Source organism: Ochotona princeps, chromosome 3 (genome assembly GCF_030435755.1).
Source record: "Ochotona princeps isolate mOchPri1 chromosome 3, mOchPri1.hap1, whole genome shotgun sequence".
Lineage (NCBI taxonomy): Eukaryota > Metazoa > Chordata > Mammalia > Lagomorpha > Ochotonidae > Ochotona > Ochotona princeps.
Genome location: NC_080834.1, coordinates 23,102,528 through 23,111,842, shown reverse-complemented (window position 1 = coordinate 23,111,842; position 9,315 = coordinate 23,102,528). Strand labels below are relative to the sequence as shown.

At 44.0% G+C, this 9,315-nt stretch overlaps 1 pseudogene; it reads left to right on the top strand.

Annotated features, from left to right (window-relative positions):
- The first annotated feature begins 4,713 nt into the window (after positions 1–4,713).
- LOC131479794 (mitotic spindle assembly checkpoint protein MAD2A-like) lies at positions 4,714–7,743 on the top strand (annotated as a pseudogene).
- Positions 7,744–9,315: the final 1,572 nt, after the last annotated feature.

Genomic DNA, 9,315 nt, shown 5'->3' with positions numbered 1-9,315 from the left:
AGGAGATAAGATTCAGGAGCAGCAGCCACCTCAACATAGGAACAATTACTTGCTCCAACCAGCAGAGCCAGTAACGTGGACAGGGAGAGGGTCTGGGGATGAAGCACTTACAGGAGACCAGTGATGGTTGCTACCAAAACCATCACTGGTCTCTGCGAAGTCTGGCTTTATTGCTCCTTCACCTCTCCTTATATACTCTTCATCCACATCCCCATTCAGCAGGATATTGGATACAGATGAGTCCAATTAGTCTAGGTGTTTTTAACCACAAGCACAGTTCCTGTTCCCGCCCAGGCTAATGAGCACTATTCAACTCCTTAGCCCACAACAGGTCCCCCTTTTTTGTTTTAAAGCAGACTTGAATGCACCTGTTTTAGGTTGTGGACTCTCAGATTATCAGCCTTACCCATCATCAGGAATCTACATAGCATGACAGAGCCCCTGTCTTAGGTAGGTCAGTGCCCGGTCCATCTTACCCATCACTGGCTGCCATTCAATGCGTTGCCTGCTGTGGCTGCACAAACTATACTTGGGGAGGCTGGTAACCCTGTTCCATGGTTGGGAATATCTTTAGCTCAGTTGCAATGAACAGATAGCAGTTCCTGGGCTTGGGAAACATTTTGCACTTGCACAGGTGTTACATACATAAACACATATGATGGGGAACAAGAGGCCCTGACCATATCCCACAGCATCTGCCGCTCCTCTGCCAACAAATCAACCTGCTGTTACAACATAAACATGCCCACCCGCACATGTTCATTAATACAGTTCTGTTGTTCCATAGCTCAGGCGGTCAGTTCCGCAAGCTTGTTCATGGTCTCAGCAGTCACTGTAGGGTATCCTAGCATCAGCACTGCTGTGGTGGTGGCTGCCGACATCAGGGCAATGCTGGCTACCATGGTCGATGTTATGACAAAGTCTCTTTTATGCCCTATCAGGCCAACAGAGGCCTCTCCATCAGTCCCAACAGGCACAGGCAGGATTCCAGGCAGCCGCACAACAACAGCAGTATCACCATTGCCATTTCTACAAACTGTTAGGGTGCAGCTGACCTTGGTGCAATTCACTTCAGAAACATTTTCTGTATGTAACAGAAAAACAGGGGGATAACTCAGGCAGACATGGGTTTAAAATTCAAGGAACTAAGGTTCACCTACATGAGCGAGTCCTCAAATCCAGAGGAGTGATTGAACTAATAATTTCCATAGGAAGAATTGCCTCCCTTAATAAAAAAAGGGGGGCATGCAGTGCATGTCCATATCCCACAAAGCTGCCACTTAGAAAATGCAGGAAATATCAGGACCTTGGTGCTCATAGGAGAAAGAAAAAAAGAGGGGTGCTTAACAATATACTAATATACTTATATAACATATAAAGGCCTAATATACTTGCTTCTCCCATTGATCTTCTGACTCAAATGCCATCACCATGGCCAGTACCTGAGCTTTCACAAGACTCCGCAGCAGGAGCTTGCAGGACAAGCCTCTCGGGAATCCACCGTGGGCCATTTTTATTTTCTGAGAAAACACAAACCAATCCTCACCCCCATATGGGGATGGGATCTGGGCCTTGCCACTGACCAGTCAAGGGATCCTTCCATATATGTAACCCTTCTGCTCCTGAGATGGATTCCAATGACGATCTGTAGCAGACCATCCTTCAGCATCCAATGTTAGAAAATTAAGATAAATAATACAAGGTTCAAATGATCTCGGGGAGTGCTGTACTCCCCCTTTTTGTTTTAATAAGGTAATCCTTAATAGTACAGTTGGCATGTTCCACAATATCTTGTCCTTGAGGATTATAAGGAATGCCTGTAATCAGTTGTATATGGTGGGTGGCAGCAAAACCATAAAAGTTACTGCTGGTATAGCAGGGGCCATTATCAGTTTTAACAACTCTGGGAGTTCCCAACATGGAAAAACATGCATTACAATGGGCTAGAGCATGCCTGACTTGTTCCCCTGTCTGAGGAGTAACTAGAATAAATCCAGAGCAAGTCTCGACAGTAACATGCACATATTTTAGTGTCCCAAACTCTAGGATGTGTGTCACGTCCATTTTAATTATATTAATATTTTTTGCAATCAACCTGATTAACAGTCTCTACAAAATGGGAAATTAATCTGTTGGCATTCTTGAGGCCTTGAAAGAATATCAAGGGAAGCCCTAGCATTTGAAGCTTTTGAATTCTTGGATGCCATTTTAAAGATACTGGCAAACCAGGGTAGGGGGCGGGCTTGGTGGGGGTTATTGTGGGTCGCCCCGGCTAGGCTGTAGCTCCCACTGGTTGATGTAAGGGCCGAACCAGACTGGACTGCAACACCCATTGGTTCCAGTGCAACTTGGGACCGAAAACAGAACCAACCCAGCAGTTGCAACCACCAGCTGATCGGGTGATGGACTGTGCCGGGCCCTGTGCTTGCTAGAACATGTAAGAATCTAGTCTGGGAATACCTCAAGGTATCTCTGGAGATCTCCCCAGTCGAATTGCTGGACTCAGAACTCTAACCAAGAAAAGACAGAAGACAGAACGGGACAGTCATTCATCTCAGCTATATGTTGGCAACGAAATTATGGGGCAAACGGAGACTTTATGATGGACCATGTCAATCAGTGGACGACCTCATCGAGCGAAACTGGCAGCGATTCATAACTGGAGAACTATTAGCACCACTTGGGCACATATCTCGGAGCATGCCCCACATCCGGGACTTGGGGTGGGCGGGAAACCGGGTGGGGCTTCTCCCTCAATGTCCCCCTTTACCTCAGATGCATGATGGAAACAATATGGACATAATGGCATTGCCCACTTTCCTATCCCCCTGAACCTTTTTTTTCTTTTTTTCTTTTTTTTTTTCTTTTCTTCTTTTTCCTTTAACTGTAATTAACTATGTAAAGATTGTCAACAACAATACAATAAAAAAAAAATAAATAAATAAATAAAAAAAAAAACATCTGGACTATGGAAATTTTGGGGTGGGGTTAATACAATTCTGAAAAAGTTGAAATTCCAAATAATTAAATGGAGAAATAAGTTGTGTATTGACTGGGGCTGTGGCTGATCCTTGCTCAACTGAAGGAAGAGATGCTGAAGTTGGTCCTGTAAATCTTTCACAGCTGCACCCAGATTTAATGGCGCCAATGGCACAGGTGGCACAGAGGGCTCTGTGCCTGGCCAAAGAGATTTTTGCTTGGCACATGCTGTGGGCACATGCTCTATGGGTGGAGGATCCTTGGAAGACTCACTTCCATTCTCTTCCCCTTCCTCCTCCTCAGAAGAGGACCCCAAATCTACTTTGCGCAGTTTCTCCAGACTTTGTCTGGTCTGGGGTTCCTTTTCCTTTTTTACCCTGGTTTGGGGTCCCCTCTGTCTCCTTACTCTGGTTTGGGATTCTTTCTTTCTTACCCTGGTTTGGGGCATCTTCTGTCTTCTTACTCTGGTTTGCAGTTCCCTTCCCCTTCTTACGGATAATTTTTCAAGGAAGGGTTGCACCTCCGCTTGAAGGGATGACGAAGTATTTTTTACCAAGTGCCAGAGGAAGAAGGTGGCTCCAAGGAGAGCAAACCATGGGGATATGTCGCAGACAGTTTGAATGAACTTCTGCGAGGCCTTAAGCTTAATGTCGGTGCCTTGTGGCTGGAGCAGATCTCTGATTCCCTTAATCATCTACACTTTAGCGAGTTCTTACCCCATGATAAATGTTACTTATGTCCCTGCAGAATATTTAATTCAAAGCTTACCTCTGGATTTCTGGGGTCCCTCAGATTGTCCCTCGTGCCCCAGGATGGGGAGAAGGTCTGGGGATGAAATCATTAATGCCCTTCCGGAGTTCCAGGGCTCTCTCCGATCATCCCTTTTGCCCTAGGACAGGGAGAGGGTCTGGGGATGAAATCACTTATGCTCCTGCAAAATTTTTAAATTCTAAACTTACCTTTGTAAGTCCAGGGGTCCCTCAGATTGTCCCTTGTGTCGTGCCCCATGTTAGGCACAATTTGCTCCAACCAGCAGAGCCAGTAACGTGGACAGGGAGAGGGTCTGGGGATGAAGCACTTACAGGAGACCAGTGATGGTAGCTACACTGGTCTCCACGAAGTCTGGCTTTATTGCTCCTTCACCTCTCCTTATATACTCTTCACCCACATCCCTATTTAGCAGGATATTGGATACAGATGAGTCCAATTAGTCTAGGTGTTTTTAACCACAAGCATAGTTCCTGTTCCCGCCCAGGCTAATGAGCACTATTCAACTCCTTAGCCCACAACAATTACTGATGCAGACCACCTGAAAACCTTAAAGCCCCAGATGCAGGGAGACAGGAGAACTGAATAAATGGGGAGCTTTGCGCCATTAACAAATTGGAGTACTCTACAAAGTACAGAAGCCATGCTAACACATTCCTTTATGAGGATAGGCATACTGTGAAATTTGTAAAGATACAGATTCTATGCCTGAAAAAATAGTCTTGACAAGAAAAAAATAAAGTGAGAAGAATCACCTTGCTCAGTATTAAGGTACACCATATTGCTCTAGTAACCACATTCCTAGGTGTCTTGGTGAAGCGATAGGCAGGTAGGTCAATGGAACAACAAAGAGCTCAGAATTAGGCCCACATAAATCACCGAACTGATTCCTGGCAAAGGCACACCAGCAGTGAAGTGTAGACAGGACCGTCTCCTGTACAAACAGTGACGAAGCAATTCGGCAGCATGGACAAGGAGAACAAGATGGGTAGGTGGAGGAGAAAGAGAGGAGGAGGAGGAGGAAAAAGGGACAGTGAGGGGAGAGCAGAAGTCAACGAGGGGAGAGCAGAAGTCAAACAGCTTCATAACTTACACCAGCATCTCAAGAAACGCAGCAGGGCCTTAAAGTAAAACATAAAACTGTTAGAAAACAATCAAGATCTTCAGGATCTGGCACAAGGTGGAGTGCTAGCTCTGACACCAAAACTTTGATCTCTAAAACTAAAAAACCACAAATCGGACGCAACACAATTAAAACCTTGTGGTATGGGGAAGAATAAGTGAGGAGGATGAAAACACAAAATACAAAATGGGGGCAAAATTGCAAACCACAAATCCAGCGAAGGAGTAGTATTTATAGTATATTTTGAAAACTACAAAACTCGCGGTAAATCAACAATTCAATCAGAAAATGAGCAAACGATGTGAACTGACATTTCACTGAAGGTAAAATACATGACAAATATGCCTGTGAAAAGGTGTTCAGTACCATTAGTCACCAGAGAAGTGAAAATTAAAATCGCAAATCACACTGAGATGTCTCTGCACGCCTATTGGAATGATTAACTAAAGCGTTGTGGCAAAACAAATCCTCCCCAGGCTGCAGGGCACTGCTTCCGCACACACTACTGGTGGAGAGGTGACTGACACGATCATCTGCATGCGGCTTGATGGCTTCTTGTTAAACTGCACTTGTGGGCTTTTAACCTATATTCCCATTAGAATCTGTATATTGGGCCTGGCGCTGTGGAGTAGCGGCTGAAGTCCTCACCTTGAACGCACTGGGATCCCATGTGGGTACCGGTTCTAATCCTGGCAGCTCCATTTCCCATCCAGCTCCTTGACTATTGCCTGGGAGAGCAGTGGAGGATGGCTCATGTTCTTTGGCCCCTGCATCCACATGGAAAACCTAGGAGAGGACTCACGATCCTAGCATTGGAACAGCCAAACTCCAGCCGTTGTGGCCATCTGGGGCGGGAACCAACAGCTCTCTTTGTCTCTCTCTGTAACTCTAGCTTTCAAATGAAAGTAGATCTTTCAAAAACTGACAGAATGAAACAGATTGCTTAATGTTCAAGGTAAAATTTGGCACTAAGGAAACCTTTTTATTTTCATATCAACTTGCTTGTCATTTACTTATTTTAATTGATGAAATGTTTGTAGAAGTTTTAGATCCATGGAAATGTGGAGTCAACAGCACGGATGGCTCCCACTTAGTAAGCACGCAGCTCTCCCTCTTTGCCATGTGCTGCCTTACTTTGGGACTTTTCTACAACCGAGTAATAGCTGTTGGTCATCGTTCAGAGTTGGAAGGTCATTACTTCTGTGAGAGTTCCTTAGAGTCTTTGCAGCCCAAGGATCCCTCCAGACTACCACATGCCATTTGCTAGTTGAGTCTGCCCAGGCTCTTCTGAGCTCTGGTAGTTTGTCAAAACTCTCAGGAAAACTGTAGAAATTTTAATCATGGAGCCATTTGTCTCATGAGAATTGTCTAAAATGTATACTTTGTGCTTAAGGTCTACTGGCTCTGTTGAATGTACCACAGTAGTAATGGACATAAAAACTGCAATAATAAAACTCGCACAACACACCAGGCTGAATCATTCTCTAAAAATACAAGAAATTACAAGGTCAAGGAATTGATGAGTAGCAAACTATGTTGGGTAAGCTTGTTTCCAGAACAAGCACTGATGTAAGTGCTCCTTCAAGTCTCCGTGTCCACATTGAGAGTCCCCACACTTAGATTGTTGGTTGCACAAAGACATCCAGTCAAGGGTGGGATAAAACCCAGACAGCAATCCGTTCCCCACATATTTGGCTATGGATGTCTCTTCCTGAGCTAACTGCCTTTTCCTAATTTGCAACAAATGTCTGGGATTTGGAAATGTGAGGTCCCAATGTGTAATGAATTCTGCCTCTCAGCTTCTTAAATTATAGTTCTTTGAGACTGACATTGTGGAATAGCAAGTTAAGCTTCCTGCAACGCAGGAATTCATACAGGCACCTGTTTTGAATTCCGGGTGCTCCACTTTCAATCCAGCTTCTTGCTAACATGCCTGGGAAGGGAGCAGAGAATGGCCTCATCACCCTGCACCCACATGGGAGACCCAGGACAAGCTCTGGGCTTCTCGTCGGAGCCTTGGCTTTGCACAGCCTCAGCCACTGTGGACCTTTGGGGAGTGAACTAGTAGATGGATGATTCTCTAACTCTGCCTTTTCAATATATATATACATAACACATTTCCCCTCCAATGTCCAATTCAGAATCCTGGTGTTCCTTATCTGAACATGGCAATCGCCTCTTAATTTCAATACACACTTTAAAAAATGTTTTAGTGGAGTGCTGTGGGGGCAGCTGTCTCCTTGGTTGGCGGAGAGGCGTGCAGGTCTGCACCCGTGGGCCGTGGCGCGACAGGCGGCCTGGGCGCAGGGCGTCACGCTGCGCGGGAGCACGGAGGTTGTGGACGAGTTCTCATTTGGCACCAACTGCATTTTGCATCGGCGTGGCATTTATCCATCTGAAAACTTCACTCGAGTGCAGAAATACAGACTCACTCTGCTTGTAACTGCTCATAAAATACCTGAATAACGTGGTGGAACAGCTGAAAGAATCGTTGTACAAATGCTGTTAAAAAACTGGTGGCCATCATCTCAAACACTCAAAGTGGTGAGGTCCTGGGAAGATGGCGATTTGGTATCGAATGTGACAGGACTGCAGAAGAAGGTAGCGCTCCCACAGAAAACTCTCACAAAGTTATCAGGACGAAATCCGTTCGCTGGTAGGATTACAGCTACGGCGACATTGCTGCCACTACTGGAAGTTTCACGTCCATTTGTTCTACTGATTTAGATGAAGATTTGGTTGTTACTGGAAAGTGGGAAGAGTTTGGACCACAATTTATTACCAGTTCTGAAGAAGTCGATCTCCGTTCATTTACTACAACTACCCGCAAAGTAAATAGCATGATTGCCTACAAATTTCCTGCCAATAACTGATGATGAGTTGAGGAAAATAACGCAATTCCCAAATGTGGTGTTTCCTGAAATGAAGTCAACCGTAGTTGGTAAGTTTGATTTCATTGGTTAAGTTTTAGATGAACAAAAACAACTTTATATTTTGCTGAGCTGTGCATAACTGGCCTGCTTGGGTGTGTCTGTCTTACCGTAGGGTTAACATTAAGTGCACGTCATGAAAAGGAGACAGCAGATTTCATCAGCATTGTAATGTCTATGCTTTTCAAAGTAGTAATTGCAGACAGAAAGATCAGTGTTACCAAGGTAAATACCTACATAAATCATGCATTTGGGCCAAGTAGCTTGACTCAGAATATAGGTAGGAAAACACACATTAATATAAAATACAGAAAAAGAAGTCTGAATGTTCATCTTCTTTGTTTAAATCCTGAAAGTAACTAATAATTTCAAAGCAATGAAAATGTTTATTTTATTGGATCCTTTTATCATTTGTGTCATTGTATTGTTCTTTTAATCTTTTATAAAATCAAGACTCAAATGACAAAGATGAAATAAAGTTAAATTTGTTTGTTTTGAAAAAAAAGGAATGTTTTCATGGAAAATGTAAAATCTGACTAGTCTTATGTATCTTGGCAGTCTTGTAATAGCCTACTTACAATAGTCTTCCTGCCTTTAGAAATTGGGGCAAAATAAACCCAGAAGAGATTTGGAAAGTGTAAGATCAAAGTGACCTGTTTCCCAGTTTCTAGAAAAGCCCAAAGTTGGGAGCAAGACTCCAAGATGAACACGGGTGTTTGACGTGTGTGCAGCACACTGCTCTATAGGAACGAGCAGGTGGCAGGAACTCCTTAAAGGGACGCAAACTAGAAACAACTGTGACTCAGCAGAGACCTTGAGGGCCACCGTTTGCAGACGGACACGAATAGACGCTCTCCGGCCATTCTGTAAATGCAGCGATGTGCAGGACTACACAAACTTGCTCTTGTACAATCTCGTCGTTATAACCCAGACTTATCCAGGCCAGCGGGCATGACACGGAGGTTTAACTGTGTCAGAGAAAAATAATGCAGTTAGAATTCTTAAGACATCTCAGTGGATTCAACCACAAATAACAAGTAAAAATGCTCTGCGCTTTTAAATGTGTCTGGCACATGACAGGTCCTCAGGGAATGACTGTTGGAAAATGTCATAATTTCAACCGTCTCCCCAATTGAGAAACGCTAGTTAACTCTTTAAAAAGGTTCCTGCAAAGTCCACACTTGCCACCAGATGGCGACTATCACCTGAAGTTCTAATTTCTGGGCGTTAACAGTATTTTTCCATCTGCAATTGACAGAGGTACTTTCGGTTATCTCATTAGAGTTTCACATTTTTGTCTTATGTGAAAATACTGGAATTTCCCCCTAATATTTCTTTGGCTGTCTCAAACTGTTACTATTGGGGTGGAAAAAGAATCTTACTGTGGCTCATTTAGATACCAAAGCACTACACAGTTCACTTCCTTCTTAAGAAAAGTGCTTTTGGCATAAATTTGGCAGAGGTTCCCTCTCTTCTTGCAAGTGTTTCTCAGCTATACTTCACTTTTATGCTCCA